Consider the following 17,635-nt stretch of genomic DNA (forward strand, 5'->3'; position numbering starts at 1 on the left):
AAGGATGAGTCAGGAGAAAGAGGCACAGGAGGGAAGAAGAGAGGTTTGAGAGGTTCTGGACCGGAAAGGCGAAGAAGAGTTGAGAAGATCAATGTGGGGTGTAGGAGTTGGAGGGGCAGAGGGGCTGGGTAAAGAGCAAAAATGCAGGAAGGGGCGGGAGGATGAGGGACAGGAAGGGAACGAGCAAGAGGGGAAGGGGCAGGAGGTGGAGGGACAGGAAGGATCTGCAGCATGAGGGGTAGAAAGGTGCTGGAGGGGGAATCTCACAGTGTGGCGACAGTGGAGTGTCTGGAAGGGTCGACAGCGGCCAGGGCAAGATTATTAAGAGAGGTGCTGCAAGGAATGGGCAGGTGGATATGGAATGGCGGAAGGACAGTTTTGGGAGGGCTGGTAGAGAGAGGAGGGGACAGAAGCAGTAGGCGACAGATGGACTGAAGTGGGAGAGGCAGGAGGCGACAGTTTGGAGGAGAAGGCTCATGTGAGGCAGGGAAAGAAAGGGGCAGGAAGAGATAGGGCTGGAATTGGTCACAGAGGGAATGGCTGGAGGGGTTAGCAGGGTGAGGGGCAGGAGGGATACGAAGGAAGCGACAGGAAGAGTCGGCAGGTGGAGGGGCAGGAAAGCGGAGGAGCAAGAGGAGTTAACACGGGAACAGGCAACAGGGGTCAAGGCACGAACGATCGGCAGGGTGTTCGACATGAATGTCATAATTGTTCAGTCCTTGTTCTCTGTTGATCCACCCGCCCCTCTCTGCGGCCCCGAGCCTTGACATCCCTCTGCCTCCTAGCCTTGCATTCCCTCAACCTGCCGAGCCTCGCTGCCCCCGCTGAACTTCCCTGATCCTCCTCATCCTCCAGTGGACAGTAAGGGAAAGGGTATGATGGGTCGGCCGGGGGGGTGGGGCAGGATGTGACGGGAGGGGGAGGGTCAGGAGGCGGAAGGACAGTTTGGAGTGGGCTGGTAGAGACAGGAGGGGGCCGAAAGCAGTTGGCGACAGATGGACTGAAGTGGGAGAGGCAGGATGGTTTAAGTGGGGGAGGAAAGATAGGGGAAGGAGGGATGGGAGGCTGCGCCAGCTGGTCCGGCCTCCGTCCAGATTTCTCACCCAGGATCGATGGTGGAGGAGTCCTCTCTAGGTTTTTGAATGGAACTGAAGCTCATGGGCGTGAAAGCTTCTGGATTCCCCTCCACCACCTCCCGATGCCAACGAGTGGCCGAGGGGAGACGGCAGTTGCCCGCTCCGGAAACCCAGCCGGATCGGGGCCGGAGGTGGAGAGAGGAAGCCATCTCCCGCCCCTCAGGCGCCATAGGCATAGCAGACTGGGAAACAGGAAAATTGCCCCCAGGGTCAGGTACACCTGGGCAGCAGCGTTAGGCTGCTGGGAGCGTTGACCCTCACAGAATGCGCCCCCACCCAGGACACTCGACCCAGTGGCAGGTTGAATACTTCGCCTGGTGGGTCCACTGAATTCCCCACCATGTGCAGACCCCCCAACTCGGAGTTACAACCATTATAGGGGAATCTCACAAACCCCACCCTCCGTTCTGAGGGATGGAGGGTACCTGCCCAGGGCTCGAGTCCCTCATGGCATTGGTGGAAGAGGGAGCCCGAGGACCAGCGCTAGGAGATGGACCCCATGGTTCAGGTCCTTCTTCCGCTTATTCCAGGAGGGGTGCGTAGGCTCAGAGACCTCCATCTCAGTTGAGACCTCCATTTCCCCATCGATGTCCCACTGCCCAAATATTCTGCGCCCGTGCTCAGCCACGTGGCAGGTGGGTTCCTTTGGATTAAGCATAGGGCTAAGCTCGCGCTCAGGTTCTCCTGCTGTGTCCAGGGGGCGCACCTCTGGGTGTTTCGACCTGCACCGTGCCTTCCTTCCACTCGGACGGGTCTCCCCCTCTCCACCAGAAGCAGTGAAAACCATGGCCCGCAGAACTGCCTGAGTGGTGGTTGTTTCAGGTGTTGGGGGAGTAGGGGGTGTTGCAGTTGCGCCACCGAGGTGCAGTTGGCGGCCTGGAGGTTGGGGCAGCTCTTCCCACATGCCCAACCCCCTGGCAAGCATGGAATCGTGCCCCATCCGAGGTGCACAAGACATGATACGTGGCCCCCTAGAAAACCACATTGAAATTGCCCTCTGTAACCTCCTCCCGCGCCAGCTGCATAACCAGCAGGCAGCGGAAGGAGTATATATGAAACAACATGACCCCTTGTGCAGTGGCCTCCAGGAGTTCTACTGGCAGAAACGTACCGCCCACAGTGAGTCCCTTGCTCGGGGACAGCGACACTGCCTTCTCAGTCTTCAGAAAAAAACAGAGCTTTGCTGTTTATTTTAGTGGTGGCGACAATGGCCGAAGGGACGTCAATTGACATATTCTGCATGTTTAAGTACTGCACCGTCTCATGGTTGCCTTGTCAGCAAACGCAACCATAATGAAACTAATTTGCCATTTAACAGCAAATCCTACAACTTGTGTCATGTCTTCGAGTATTATGCAGCATTTTTCTTCTGTACTAACTGTAGCCCCAATTTGTATTCGTCTGCAAATGTTGAAATCGTGCTTCTTGCTAAGTCCATATCGTTTATGATTAGGGAATAACAGTAGTCCTAGAACTGTCCATATGGAACAACTCTACTCACATCCCACAACCTTCAGCAAATACCTTTTAACCCTACTCGTTTTTATAAAGTTTCTTGTAGCCAGCTTGATATTCAATCTGCTGTTTGTGCACTAATTCAACTTGCTCTGAGATTAGTCACGATTGTGCTATGCAGCATCATATCAAAATCCTTTAGTATTAAATTACTATTATACCTACTCCATTGGACTTATCGACTCGTTTTGAGAGCCATAGAATTAAATAAGTTTTGGCAAGCACGATCTGCACCTTTTTAATAAGTACTGATTAAAATCCGTGCTGGCCTTTTCCAGACATCCATGCTTGAATCCCTCCAAACCAGAGTCCTCTTTTACCACCGTGCTAAAACGGTTATTATCAAAATCACAAATGATATCCATTGTAACTTACAAAAGTAAATTATCCGAACTCTTCCTTCTGGACCTGCCTTCAACCTTGGAAAGATTGACTGTTCCAACCTCCGTCAACTGATGTGCACTGCCATTCAACTGGGTAGGACTGCATTCACCTGATTCTATTCTTAACTATATTATGCTAGCTAGAAAATCGCCATCAATGGTTTATCTTCCAGTGTATACAACCTTACCACTGGTGTCCTCCAAAGAGCCACCCTTGCCCCCAGCAATCTCTATATGCTGCCCCTCCACATCATCTGAATACATCAGCTGCGATTTATCGAGAATGGCGTAGCCCTGTCCATCAACTGGAAATATAGGGGTAAGACCAACTTCGCCGGTCCTGGAAACCACAACGCAAAATGCTTGATGTTTTGGATTCCGCCCCTCTGAGGCTGGATGTCCCGCCTCTAAGAGCTGCTTGCCATCCAGAGTGTCTGCAGATCCACAGTCCAGAAGTGCTATTGGGAGCGGTGGTCACTGCTGTGACTACAGCAGCCCAGGGAGCGGTAATCATCGAGGAGGCCCCAGAATGCAGGTAAGTAGATTCGGGCTCGCCAGGACCGTTCTTGCAGGCCCAGCGAGCTGGACGGTGTTCGATCATGAGGGCAGGGGCATCTATCACCGGGTGTGGCTGAGCCACTGGTGGGGTGGGGGGCGCGGTGTGGTGTGCGCTCAGTGGAGTATAAGGTGTCTGAACCGGAAGGATCTTCCATGCCTGGCAGGAGGCAACGTGGTTTTTACAGGGCGGCCTCCCCAGATGGCAAAGTGCCCATTCACTTCTGCTAGAAAACCAGCGCCAGCGGTAAGAGGCTCTTAAGTTTTCGCCACTTAAGCGTCTCAAAATGCCCAAGAGCGGGCTGGCCACCCAGTACCTATCCCGCCATTGGTAGAATACCAGTGGAGGCGGATGCACGACGGGTAAGGCAGCCTTTGTCTCGCCTCCCATCCTGTTTTACAGCCCAACCACCTCCCCCTCTGCATAGCGGGTGGTGGGGGGTGGGGGTGGCGGGGGTGGTGTGTTTAAATATCCAGGCATATCGTCAGTTTGCTGATGCCACCCAGTTTTAACTTCCCACTGTCTTTCTTGAGCCTTTCACTGTCCCAAAGTTGCCAAACTGCTTCGGCAACATTGTGTGATGGCTGAGCAGATGGCTGCGTCTAAATGTCGGAAAGAGCAAAACCATTACCTTTGTTCCGTGCCAAAAAAACTCCATTCCATAGCCACCATCTCCATTCCATTCTCTGGCAACTATCTGAGTCAAAAGCAGTTCACAACTACAGTGTCATGTATAGTCCCCTAATGAGCATCTGACGACATCTTAGTAAAATCATGAAAACTGCCTATTCCTAAGTCTCTGACACCACCCAATGCGGGTTTCCTCTTTCTTAATTCTAAAGCCGAGGAGAGATGATTCGATCCCTTGTTGGAGATGGTTATTGCCTGACACTTTTGTGGCGCGAATTTTACTTGCCATACATTAGGCCGAGCCTGAATGATGCCAAGGTCTTGCTGCATGTGGACACGGGCTGTTTCAGTGTCGAAGGAGTCGGGAATGGTGCGAAATATGATACAATCATCAAGAAACATCCCCACTTCTGAACTAATGATAGAAGGAAGGTCATTGATGAGGCAGCTGAAGAGGATTGGGACGAGGACGCGACCCTGAGGAACTCTAGCAGAGAAGTCCTTTTGCTTGAACAACAATGAGCATCTTTCTTTTTGATAGGTGTGACTCCATGCACTGAAGATTCCCTCACCCCCCACCCATGATTCCCACCTACTTCAATTTTCTTCGGGTGTTGCCACACTCCGTCAATTGCTGCCTTGATGTCAAGGGAAGTCACTCTCACTTTATTTCAGAAATTCAGCTCTTTCCTCCATGTTTGGTCTTAGGCTGCAATGACTTCTGAGACGAGAGGACGTGGCGACGCCCAAACTGAGCAGGTCATTGCTGATTGAGTGCCACTTTACAGCACTGTCAATGACACCTTCCATCTCTTTGCTGGTGATTCGGACCATAAAAAATGGGGTGTTATATCTGTTGGATTTGATATATCCTTTTTCATCGACAGCGCATATCAGGGCAATGTTCCACCTTGTCGGGTACATACCAGTATTACACCTGTACTAGAACCTCTTGGCGAGGGGCACGGCTAGTTCTGGAGCACACGTCTTTAGTAATACTGCTGGGATGTTGTCATGGCCTACAGAATATGCTGCATCCAATGTCTTCAGCCATTTCTTGATATCACGTGGAGTGAATTGAATTGGCTGAAGATTTGCATCTGTGATGCTGGGTACATCAGAAGGAGGCTGAGATGGAGAATCCGCTCAGGACCTCTGGATGAAGATGGTTGCAGATGCTTCATTCGCATCTTTAGTACTGACGTGCTTGTCTCCGCCATCATTAAAGAGTGGTGATGTTTGCGGAACATCCTCCTCCAGTTCGTTGTTTCATTGTCCAACACCACACACGACTGGATTGACAGGATGGCAGATTGTTGATCTGATCCGTTGGTTGTGAGATTGCTTTACCCTGTCTATCGCATGCTGCTTCCAATCTTAAACATGCATATTCTGTAGCTTCACCAGTTGGCAAATCATTTTAGGTATGCATAGTGCTTATGCCTGGATAGTCTACAGCACTTTTCATGCAACCAGTGTTGATATCCTAATTTGATGATAATGGTAGAGTGCGCGATATGCTGGGGCATGAGTTTATATATTGTGGTTGAATACAATTCGCTGCAGCTGATGGTCCACAGTGTGTCACGGATGCCCAGTTTTGATCTCCTAGATTTTCTTCTACGTTCAAGGGGTGTGGGCGTTGCTGGCTAGGCCATAATTCATTGGCCATCCCTACGTGTCCTTAAGAATATGGTGGTGAGCTGCCCTCTTTAATCGTTTCGGTCCTTGGGGTGTAGTTACACCAAAAGGGCTCTTGGAAAGGGAGTTCCAGGATTGCGGTCCAGCTACAGTGAAGCTACAGCGATATGGCTTCAAGTCAAGATGCTACATGGCGTGGAAGGCACCTTGCAGGTGGTGGTGTTTCCATGCATTTGCTGCCCTTGTACTTCTCGGGGGTAGAGGTCGCGGATTTGGAAGGTCCTTTCCAGTTGCTGCATTGCATCTTGTAGATGGTGCACACTGTGAATCGCTGCTGAAGGGATTCAGTTTCGGGGTGCGACTCAAGCGGTTTGCTTTGATTTGGATGGTGTCTCGCATCTTGAGAGTTGTTGGAGCTGCACACGTGCAGGAAAATAAAGAGTATTCTATCACACTCCTGACTTCTGCCATGCAGATGGTGGACAGGCACTGGGGAGACGGGTGGTGCGTTACACGCTGAAGAGTTCCTAGCCTCTAACCTGCTCTAGTAGCCATAGAATTTGCGCAACTGGTCCATTTCAGTTTCTGGTCAAAGATAACCTCCAAAATGTTGATGGTGGGCTATTCTGAGATGGTAATGCCATTGAACATCGTGTCGATGGTTAGAACCTCTCTTGTTCGAGATTGTCATTGCATGGCATTTGTGCAGCGTGAATGTTAATTGCCATAAATCAGCACAAGCCAGGATGTTGACCAGCTCTTGCTACATATCGACACGGTCTGCTTCAGTATCTGAGGAGTCGTGAATGGTGCTGAACATTGTGCAATCATCAGTGAACAACCCCAATTCTAACCTCATGATGAAGGGAAGTCATTGATGAAGCAGCTGAAGGTGGTTGGGCTTAGAGCACCATCCTGATGAAGTCCTGCAGTGACCTGCTGGGACTGAGATGATTGGTCTCCAACAACCACAACCATCTTCTATTTTGCTTGGTATGACTCCAACTAGCAGATACTTTTCCCCCTGAATCCCATTGGTTCCAGTTTTCATATGGCTCCTTTGATGTCACACATAGTCAAATGCAGTCCTCATTTCAAGGGCAATCACTTTCACATCACCTCTGGAGTTCAGCTCTTTTGTCCATGTTCGGACCAAGGGTTTAATGAGGTCAGATACTGAGTGTCCCTGGCCCACCACAAACTGAACAGTTTATTGCTGAGCAAGTGCTGCTTGATAGCACTGTGTCCGACCTCTTTCAGAACTTTGCAGATGATTGAGAGTAGACTGATCGGGCTGTAATTGTCTGGGTTGGACTTGTCCTGCATTTTGTGAACAGGACATACATATGCAATTATCCATATTGCCGGGTAGATGCCAATGTTGTAGCTGTACTGGAACAGCCTAGCGAGGGACGCAGCTAGTTCCAGAGCACAGGTCTTCTTTACTATTGCCGAGATCTTGTCAGGGACCATAACCTTTGCAGTATCCAAGGCCTTGAAACTCTTCGTGATATCACATTGAGTGAATTGGATTAGCTAAAGACTGGCATCTGTGATGCTGACGACATCAGATAGAGGCTGAGCTGGATCATCCACTCGGCACTTCTGGCGGAAGATGGCTGCAAATCCTTCAGCCTTGTCTTTTGCACTGATGTACTGGGCTCCTCCATCGTTGAAGATGGGGATATTTGTGGAGCCTCTTCTTCCTGTTTGTGTTTAATTGTCCACCACCATTCATGACTGGATGTGGTAGGACTACAGACCTTAAATCCGATCCGTGGGTTGTGGGATCACTTAGCCCTGCCTATCACCTGCTGCTTCTGTTCTGAATGTATCCCATTTAGCACGTTGGCCGTTCTACCCAACTCGATGGACGGAATCCTCAGTCTGAAGCCAGGACTTCGATTCCAGAAGGACTATGTGGTGGTCAGTCTAACGTTTACTGTGAGTTAGAGATGCATCTGCGACTTTTTGGTTGGTGAGGGCGAGGGCAAGCCCTTTTTTCCCTTTTATGTATATCTCCCCACCTTCTGCAGGTCCAGTCTAGCAGAGGGGTCTTTCAGTACTCGTACAGCTCACACAATAGTGGTCCTACCAAACCACTTTTGGTTGTGGGCATTGAAATACCCCTTTCAGAGTATATTCTATGTCCTTTTCTAATTTCCCATGGGACCTGGGCGTCGCTGGCAAGGCCAGCATTTGTAGCCCATCCCTATTTGCCCTTTAGAAGGTTGTGCTGAGCGTCTTTTCCCCCCAGTGCCTCTTCCAAGTAGCGTTCAACTTGGAGTAGAACAGATTCGTCAGCTGAGAGTAGGCGGTAGGTGGTAATCAACAGGAGGATTCCTTGACTACACGTCCTCTAACCACCATTCCTGCAAACACTGCTGTCATTCTTCCAGTTTATCAGAGTCTGTTGCATGTGTTCTACTTAGACTACCGTCCACATTACTCCTTCTGAAATGTCTTCGATTTTCCGCAGCCGATGATTTTACTCACTGTGATTGACATTGTACTCAGTCCTGCACAGCCAATAACTGTACAACTGCTTTCATTATTCTTTTCCTCCTAGCACCACAATATGGCCCCCCTTCTCTTCACCTTCGACCACGCCAGCATGCACATTCAAAGGATCATCCTGTGCCACTACCACACGCTCCAAGACAATGCAACAATCAAACATATATTTGCTGCCACTTTTCAGTGCCATGATAGGACAGTTCCCTCACAGTGGCTCAGTGATTAGCACCGCAGCCTCACAGCTCCAGCGACCCGGGTTCAATTCTGGGTACTGACTGTGTGGAGTTTGCAAGTTTTCCCTGTCTCTGCGTCGGTTTCTTCCGGGTGCTTCAGTTTCCTCCCACATGCCAAAAGTCTTGCAGGTTGATAGGTAAATTGGCCATTATAAATTGCCCCTATTATAGGGAGGTGGTAGGGAAATGGAATTAGTGTAGGATTAGTATAAATGGGTGGTTGATGGTCGGCACAGACTCGGTGTTTCAGTGCTGCATCTCTCAACTAAACGAAACAACTAGCTGGCCACTCATCCACGTGTCCAACCTCCATTCCTTTATCTTAGCGACTTCTAGTTAATTTTCCAAGCACCTCCCTCTTTAAGTGCAAGAGATGCAACACTGTCCTTTCAGCTACTTCTCCTCACCATCCAGGGCTCCGAAAGAAGCAGCAATTTATTCGTGCTTCCTCCAATTCAGTCTTCTGTATTCGCTGTTCTTAATGCAGTTTCCTCTACACTGGCAATTACGAAACTCAACTTGTCTGATCGCTTTGCTGGAAAATTCCGTGCAGTCTGCAAGCATGATGCTGATGTTATGGCCGCTTGCCAGTAAATTGAATATGCCACTCCTGCTCCTGTATCTTTATCCTGGGCCTCCAAAACGGTTCCACTTTTAAGCTTAACGAAGATCAGCACCATAGTTTTTGATTAGGTGTTCTTTTCCTGTTCAACACTGTGTTTCACAACTTCACATCATCAAATGCTCCTTTTTTTTCTGACCACATGTCCTCGTCATCGAGGACGGCTACATCAGAGCCACTGGTAGTTCAGTACTGTGTGGTCTGGTGCTTAGAGTGTCGACCCCCTTTCAAGACAAAGCCAACCCCAAACGCCTGGGGTCCACCAAACCTTCTCTGCCAACTTCCCGAGCCTTCTCCTCTGGATCAGATTTTACCACCGTCCTCCCTTCTATTATTTTGTTATAAGCATTTACACCTTCGTTGCACACAACTTCTGTTTTCCTTTTAATTGTTCCATTCGCATTGCTCCATCATATCGTTTGTCATTGAATCTCTCCTGCCCTCCACCTGAACACAGACCTTCCCCTTTGTTCTTTGCTCCCCCTATAACGCAGATTTCTTCAGTTCTATAATTGCTCTTAAACTCTTAATCTGTGTTATCTTCCAGTTCTGATGAAAGGCTGAACACCCAAAACAAGGTAGAATCTGTAAATCTGAATGAAAAACAGAAAATACTAGAAACACCCATTAGGTCTAGTAGCATCTGTGGAGTGTGATGCTGTCAGATCTGCTGAGCATTTCCAGCATTTGCTGTTTTTATATCAACAGCAAACTCTCAATGTTTCTCTCTTACCTGTGTGTTCCTGACCTGTGGAATGATGTCAGAATTCTATATTTTACTCTGATTTGCAGCAGTGTCAGTATACAGATTTTGCTGAAGTCTGTCGGCCTGAATATTAACGTGCAGGTTTAATAATGTGGGCTGTGGAGTATCGGACAGCAAACCAGGAAATCTGGCTTACCCTGCATGATCTGATTTTTAACTCAGCAGCGCACGTCGTTTGTTCTTGACAGGTTTCCCGCCTGTAAGTTATTCATATTGACCACTTAGGCTTCCAGTCGGGCAGAGAGGGCTCTGGAGCAGGCTGCAGGATCAGGTGGGGTAGGACAGCAGAGGGCGTGGACTCAACTTGCGTCTGGCTTTCCGATCCTTGAACCTGGTTAGACGTTTTATCTTTGAATACATTTGTGGGAGTTTTCTGATCCCGGTGGCAACAGGGGTTGCATGATCCAAGACCGGGTGGCTATGTATGATCCTGAACCCCTGAGCACTTGTATGGCAGCGGCTTTATGTGACCGTGAAGTAGTTCGGTAAAGACGCCAAACTTCTCCTCTGCTGCTGGTTTTCCGAAGCTCTGGGAATCCCGGTCAGCCAATGTTAGACCAGTAAACTAGGTTCTAACAGCGGCTGTCATCCTCATTAAGGCATTCAAATTATGAACTCATCTCCTGGGAATAGTTGGCTCCTCGTGCCAGTCCCAGCTCTGCTAAACCACAAAGTGTTGCATGCATATGCGTGGGGCCAGGATGGGGGTTGGGAGGGGTGCGGTGGGGTGTGCCTTGGTAGTGGGGCTGGGGAGGGGGGGTTTGCTGTTGGAGGGAGTTTGGTGTCGTGTTCAGGTAGTCCAAATATTAACCCACTTTCTATGCTAAAATACTGCCCTTACTTCCTGGGCTTAGACATGGAGAATTCTTATCAGTCATTTCCAGTCTCTTTTCCCTTCTCTCTCTTACAGTTAATTTCGTGTCGATTGTCATCCTGTCCCGCGGAAAGTGCGGCCTTTCTCCTTGCACCACTTGCTACTGATCCGCATCAATGGTTATTATTTCCCGGGATCTTTTCTGTAAATCACCCCCATGTGTAGTGTTCGCTCTGTCCTGTTCAAAGTTGCAGTGAAATATCCAGTTACATCAATTATTCAATTAATTAATAAGGAAAGCAACTGAGAGCCATCTGGAGGCAGGTCCCAATGTTTCCAATCCATGAATGTCGGACCTTACTTCAAACTTCCATCAACTGAATAATGCCAGGATTGGTTGAGGATCTGTAATTACTCACAGCGGCGAGGCAATCGCTGTGCTGAGAACAGAATACTCTTTATGACTGACAGTTGCAATATTACCTTTCGGGACAGGATTGCTAGCTTGCTCCATTGCTTCTGAGCTCTTCTGTAAATGGTCAGTTCAGCTATACAGTACAGACATTTGTTTGCAGCCTCCAGAGTAAGAGTCTCGTCAATTCATAAGCAGATCTGGTTTGTTATTGCAGAGATGTTTCTTTGATAATTGAAACAAATTATCAGCTACAAAACAAGGATCAATTAATAGATGTAGCCATATTCAACTGTAGGAGGTTTACTGAATTTAATCGAAAAATAGGAGTGCAGCAAAAAACCATGCTAGTCATGTTTTATAGCTTTTTAAAAAGAAAACATCACTTATATTTCGATATTTTGATTTTGAAAGTTTTCAGCTTTCAAATACCCCACCTAATACGCTCAGTTCCTCCAACCCAAACTAATGTCCTCAGCACCTCCCCACCCGAGCTAATATAAAGATACCCCAAACACACAAGCCAATACTCCACCACCCAACCTAAATTTCTCAGCACCTCTCACCCTCACCCAATAACCTGAACCCCATCCCTCCCTCAACCGACTGAGTATCAGCAGCTCCTCCTGATCCTCCTAATTTCCTCAGCTCCTCCGAACAATCACCTAATACATTGAATTCCACCCCATGAGCAGCTAGCATCCTCAGATACCTGACCCACCCACTTAATATCCTCAGCTCCTCCCCACCCCACTTAATATCCTTAGGACCTCCATCACCATCTAATGTTCTCATCACATCATCACCCCACTTAATATCGTCAGCAACTCCTCACTACCTGCGCATCCCACTCCAGAATAGTCCCACTCCACGGGTATCAAATATGCTCAGGTCCTCTGCACCACCATCTAATATCCTCAGCCCCTCCTTACTGGCACCAAATATACTCAGCTCCTCTCACCCCCAACCCTCTCCTCTGCTCGTCCCCACCCGAATCGAACATCCTGAGATTCTCCTCACCTCCACCGAACATCCTCGGGATCTCTCCACCCCAACATAATTGTCTGAACTCCAACCCGCCCACGGTGAACGTCCTCAGCTCCTCTCCACCCTCACGAAACATGTTCAGATACACCCTACCCCCACCGGAAATATGAAAGTAATACCCACCACCCCCAAACATACTCAGCGCCTCATCTCCCGACCTAATATCATCAACACATCCATATGCTCAACTAATATCCTCAGTTCTTTCTCATTTGCTCTCCACCAAATATATTCAGTGCCTTCCCAACCCTACCCAATATCTTCAGTTCACGCCCTTCACACTGTATTTTAAACTGATCCCAACCGCAATCTATTCCTCATCATCTCCTTACCCCACCTGATAGACACAGAGGCTCTTCGCTTCAACCCAATATGCTGAACTCCTCCAAACTGCCACCCATTATTCTCAGCGGCTTCTCACCCTAATAAACACTCTCGGCTCCTCCCCAGCCTCACCTAATATTCTGAGCTCCTCCTCACATCCAACCTACTGTGCTCAGCTCCTCCTCACCCCCCACCTCATACCTTCAGCTCCTCACTAACCTGACCTAATTTACTCAGCTCCTCACACACACAGCCCGAATATCCTCAGCTCATCCAAAACCCATACAATATCGTCAGCTTCTGCCTGCTCTCACCCAATATCCTCATTTCCTCACAACACCTAACTAATGAACATAGCTCCAGTCCGTCTTCACCTGATGTCCTCTGCTCCTCTCCACCCAACCAAATACACCAAGCTCACCTCACACTGCCCAGTATCCACAGCTCCTGTCACCCCACCGAATATCTTAAGTTGCACCCGACCTCACATTTATACTTAGTTCCTCTCCCACCTCCAACTATTATCCTGAGCTCCTCTTCACACCACCTAATATAGCTATCTCCACCCCACCAACACCTAATATCCTCAGCTCCTCCTCAGCCCCACCGATTGTCCACAGCTCCGCCCAAACCACCCCTAATATGATCTGCTCATCCCTGGCCTAAGTAATGTGCTCAGTTCCTCTTCAGTTCGTCCATAGCCAATAGACACAGATCCTCCACAATCACACCAGATATCATCAGCTACCGCCATCCAGCCAATATCCTGAGCTGTTCCACTCCAAGCTGATTCATCAGTTCATCCCACACACAGAACTAACATGCTCAGCTCCAACCTACAGCACTTTATACCCACAGAGTATTCTCAACGTCACCTAATATCCTCAGCTCCTTCCTACACCCAAAGAACATCCTCAGATCATCCTCAGCTCCAGGTAATATCCTCAGTACCTCCTCACTCCAGCATAATATCCTCACCATTCCCATCCCACCGAACATCCTCAGCTCCTATCTAAACCGAGGTAATACCCTCAGCTCCTCTCAAACTCCACCTAATATTCTGAACTCCTATACAAACCAGTGATTATCCTCAGTACCTCTCCACCATCACCTCATATCCTCAGCTCCACCGACCCCCTCCTAATATCCTAAGGTCCTACCCACCCCAACCTAACATACGCAGCTCCTGCTCACCCCATTTAATATCCTCAACTCCTCCTTACCCCTAACTAACATCCTCAGCCCTTCCTCAGCTCCTACCCACACAATATACTCAGATCTACTCCAAACCGGCCCAACATTCTTCAGGTCCCGCCGCTCACCTAATATCCTCAGCTGTGCCCCACCTAAAACCAATTCCTCAACATCCCACACCCCACCGAATATCCGCAACTCCTACCCACCTCCACCTGATATCCTCAGCTCTTCCCGACCCGCACATAATATCCAGAACCTCACGCCACCCCAAGCGAACATCCTCAACTCCTCTCCACTCTCACATAATATCCTCAGGTCCACACTACTCCCACCAAAAATCTGAAAGTCCAACCCAGCACCCCCAAAAATTCTCAGCTCCTCGTCTCCACACCTAATATCCTCAGATCCTCTTAACCTCAACTAAAATTCCCTGTTCTTTCTTATCTCTCCACACCCAATATATTCCGATTCTTCCTATCCCCGCCCAATATCTTCAGCTCAGGCCCCTCACCTTATATCTTTAGCTGTACCCACACCAATCTATTCTTCATCATCTCCTCACCCCCACCTAATATACTCAGAGGCACTCCTATACAAACCAATACACTGAGAACCTCCAAACTGCCACTCAATTTCATCAGCGACTTCTCACCGCAGCAAAAAGCTTCAGCTCCTACCCATGCAATCGAACATCCTCAGTTCCTCCCCGCCCTCAATTAATATCCTAAGCTCCTCTTCACCTCTAGTGAACACCTTAACCTCCTCCCGACAGGTTTCTAATATCTTCAGCTCCATCCGACCTCAAACTATTAGACTGAGATACTACCCACCCCGCTTAATATACTCAGATGCTCCTCGTCCACATCTATTATCCTAAGCTCTTCCTCAATCCCAATGCATAGCCTCAGTTTCTCCACCATCCACAACTAATACCTTAGTTCCTCCTGATCCACACGTATTATCCTAAGCACCTCCCCAACTCGACCAAACATCCTCTGCTCCTCCCACCCTAACTAATAGGCTCAGTTCCTACCCAACCCCACTTAATATTCCAGCTTCTTCTCACACCAACTAACAACCTCAGCTGTTCTGCAGCCCACCTAAAATCTTAAGCATCTCCCAACCTCACAAATATCCTCAGCTCCTCCCCATACTATCTATTAACATCAGTTCCTCCACAATCCCAATTGATATTCTTTGCTTCTTCACCCACCACACCGAATACCTTAGTTCCTCCTCACCCACACACAAGGACCTCAGCTCCTCCCTCCATGTTTCAGAATATCCTCAGCTCCTCCCCAAACTCTACTAATATCCTCAGCTCCTCCAACCACCCCCCCAAGTAATATCCTCAACGACTTTTCAGCAGCACATAATATGCTCAGCTCGCCCCCACACCAACCTAATATCCTCAGCTCCTATCCAACACCAGCTACTATCCCAGTTCCTCCCCACACCCACTTAATATCCTCAGCTGCCCCAACCCCTCGCCTAATGTAATCAGCACATCTCCAACCCCACCGAATATATTCAGATCGCCCCCTACCAACCTAATATCCTTAGCTCCACCCAAACCCATCAAATCTCCTCTGCTCCTACCCACACCCACCTAATATCCTCAACTTCTGTCCACTTCACCTGATTTCTTCAAATCTGCCTCACCCACATCTATAATCCTCAGCTCCTCCTCAACCACAATTAATATCCTCGTCTACTCACAAACCACACCTCATAACTTACATTCCCCCCAATGACACATAAGATACTTAGCTCCTCTCCCAGCACCACAGAAAATCATGAGCTCCTCTTCAACCCTAATTAACGTCCTAAGGTTCTTCACCAACCACAAATAACAGCTTAATTCCTCCACACCCAACGATATTATCTTATGTTACTCCCCAACCCCACCGAACATCCTCAGCTTCTCCCAAACGCCACCTAACCTCCTCAACATCACCGAACATCCTCAGCTTCTCCCAAATCCCACCTAACATCCACAGCTCCTCTCGACCCTTAACTAATATTCTCAGTTCCTCCATACACGCACCTCATGAAACCCACCTAATAGCCTCAGCTCCTCTCCACCCTCACCTATTCACATTCGCTCCTCCACATCCTGACCTGATATCCTGTAATCCTCCACTCTGCTATCTAATACCGTGTGGTCTCCTCAGGAAACCAAATATCTTCAGCTGCAGCAACCCCACAAAATGCTTTCAGGTCCTCCTCAGCCAACATTTTTTTATATGAATAACCTGTTGTGTTGTTGTTGTAGTTGTCTCTCTAAATTGGCCTTGATTTAAATTTGTGCTTTGCAGCTATACAGGTGTTTTGTGTGTTGTGCGGCAATGTTCGGCATCGTTTGTACTTCATGTAGCTTTGTGCTCAGTAAAGACACAGGAGCAATGTGCTTTCCACTGTAAGCTTACTGTCACTTGCCCATGATTTAGTTTTGTGATTAGTAAAGCTATAAGAGCTTGCCCTGAAGCTGTGTGCAGTGTTTTGTCAGAAATAGGGGTCCAAGCATTGAAACCTGTAAACAAGGCTTGCACGTAAATATGAGCTTAGTGTTTTATTCCTCAGTACCTTGTTCTATGGCAGAGAGGCCTGGACAACGTATGCCAGCCAAGAGCGACGCCTCAATTCATTCCACCTTCGTGGCCTCCAGAGAATCCTTGGCATCAGGTGGAAGGACCGTATCACCAACACAGAAGTCCTCGATGTGGCCAACATCCCCAGCTTAAACATCCAGCTGAGTCAGCGGCGCTTGAGATGGCTTGGCCATGTGAGCCACATGGAAGATGGCAGGATCCCCAAGGACACATTGTACAGCGAGCTCACCACTGGTATCAGTGCGACCGGCCGTCCATGTCTTCGTTTTAAAGACGTCTGCAAACGCGACACGAAGTCCTGTCACATTGATCACAAGTCGTGGGAGTCAGTTGCCAGCGATCGCCAGAGCTGGCAGCCACAAAGGCGGGGCTAAAGTGTGGCGAGTCGAAGAGAGTTAGCAGTTGGCAGGAAAAAAAGACAGAAGAGCAAGGGGAGAGCCAACTGTGCAACAGCCCCGAAAACCATTATTTTTCTGCAGCACAGGTGGAAGAGTCTGTCACGCTCGTATTGTCCTTTATAGCCACTCCAGGCGCTGCTCCACAAACCAATGACCACCTCCAGGCGCTTACCCATTGTCTCCAGAGACAAGGAGGACAAAGAAGATTGTTTTACAGACTTGACGCGCAGTTAACGACGCTATGTTTGGGGGTTGGACTTACACCATGAGGTGTGGTGTCTTACAAAATATAAATATAACCCTAACTCTAACCCTAACTGTAAAACTAATCCTAATCCTCACACTAAATCTGAGCCAAATGGTAAAACTAACCCGCATCCTAACTCATACTGCAAAGCTAAACCTAACATTTACATTACGACTAACACTCATTGTAACCCTAAACCTATTAATATCCATACACCTAAACATAACTGTAAGCATAACGCTACAGCAAACCATATTCTATTCGTCACTGTAACACCAGGGTAAGCCCTAACACCAAACATAACTGTAATCCTAGTCCGAACTGTTAGCCAAGCTTCTCCAGTACAGCTATAAAACTGGCATCTACCGGACAAAGTTCAAAGTTTTCAAGGTATATTCTATTCAGAGAATGTCGGACAAATCTACTCTAACCAATTACTGTCCCATTAGTATATTCTCAATGACCAGCAAAGTGATGGATGATATCATAGACAGTGCTATCAAGTGGCACCTACTGAACAATAACCTGCTCACCGATTTGGATTTCGCCAGGAACGCTTGGTTCCAGAACTCACCCTTGGTCCAA

The sequence above is a fragment of the Heterodontus francisci genome, chromosome 28, assembly GCF_036365525.1.
Source record: "Heterodontus francisci isolate sHetFra1 chromosome 28, sHetFra1.hap1, whole genome shotgun sequence".
In the NCBI taxonomy this organism is placed as follows: Eukaryota; Metazoa; Chordata; class Chondrichthyes; order Heterodontiformes; family Heterodontidae; genus Heterodontus; species Heterodontus francisci.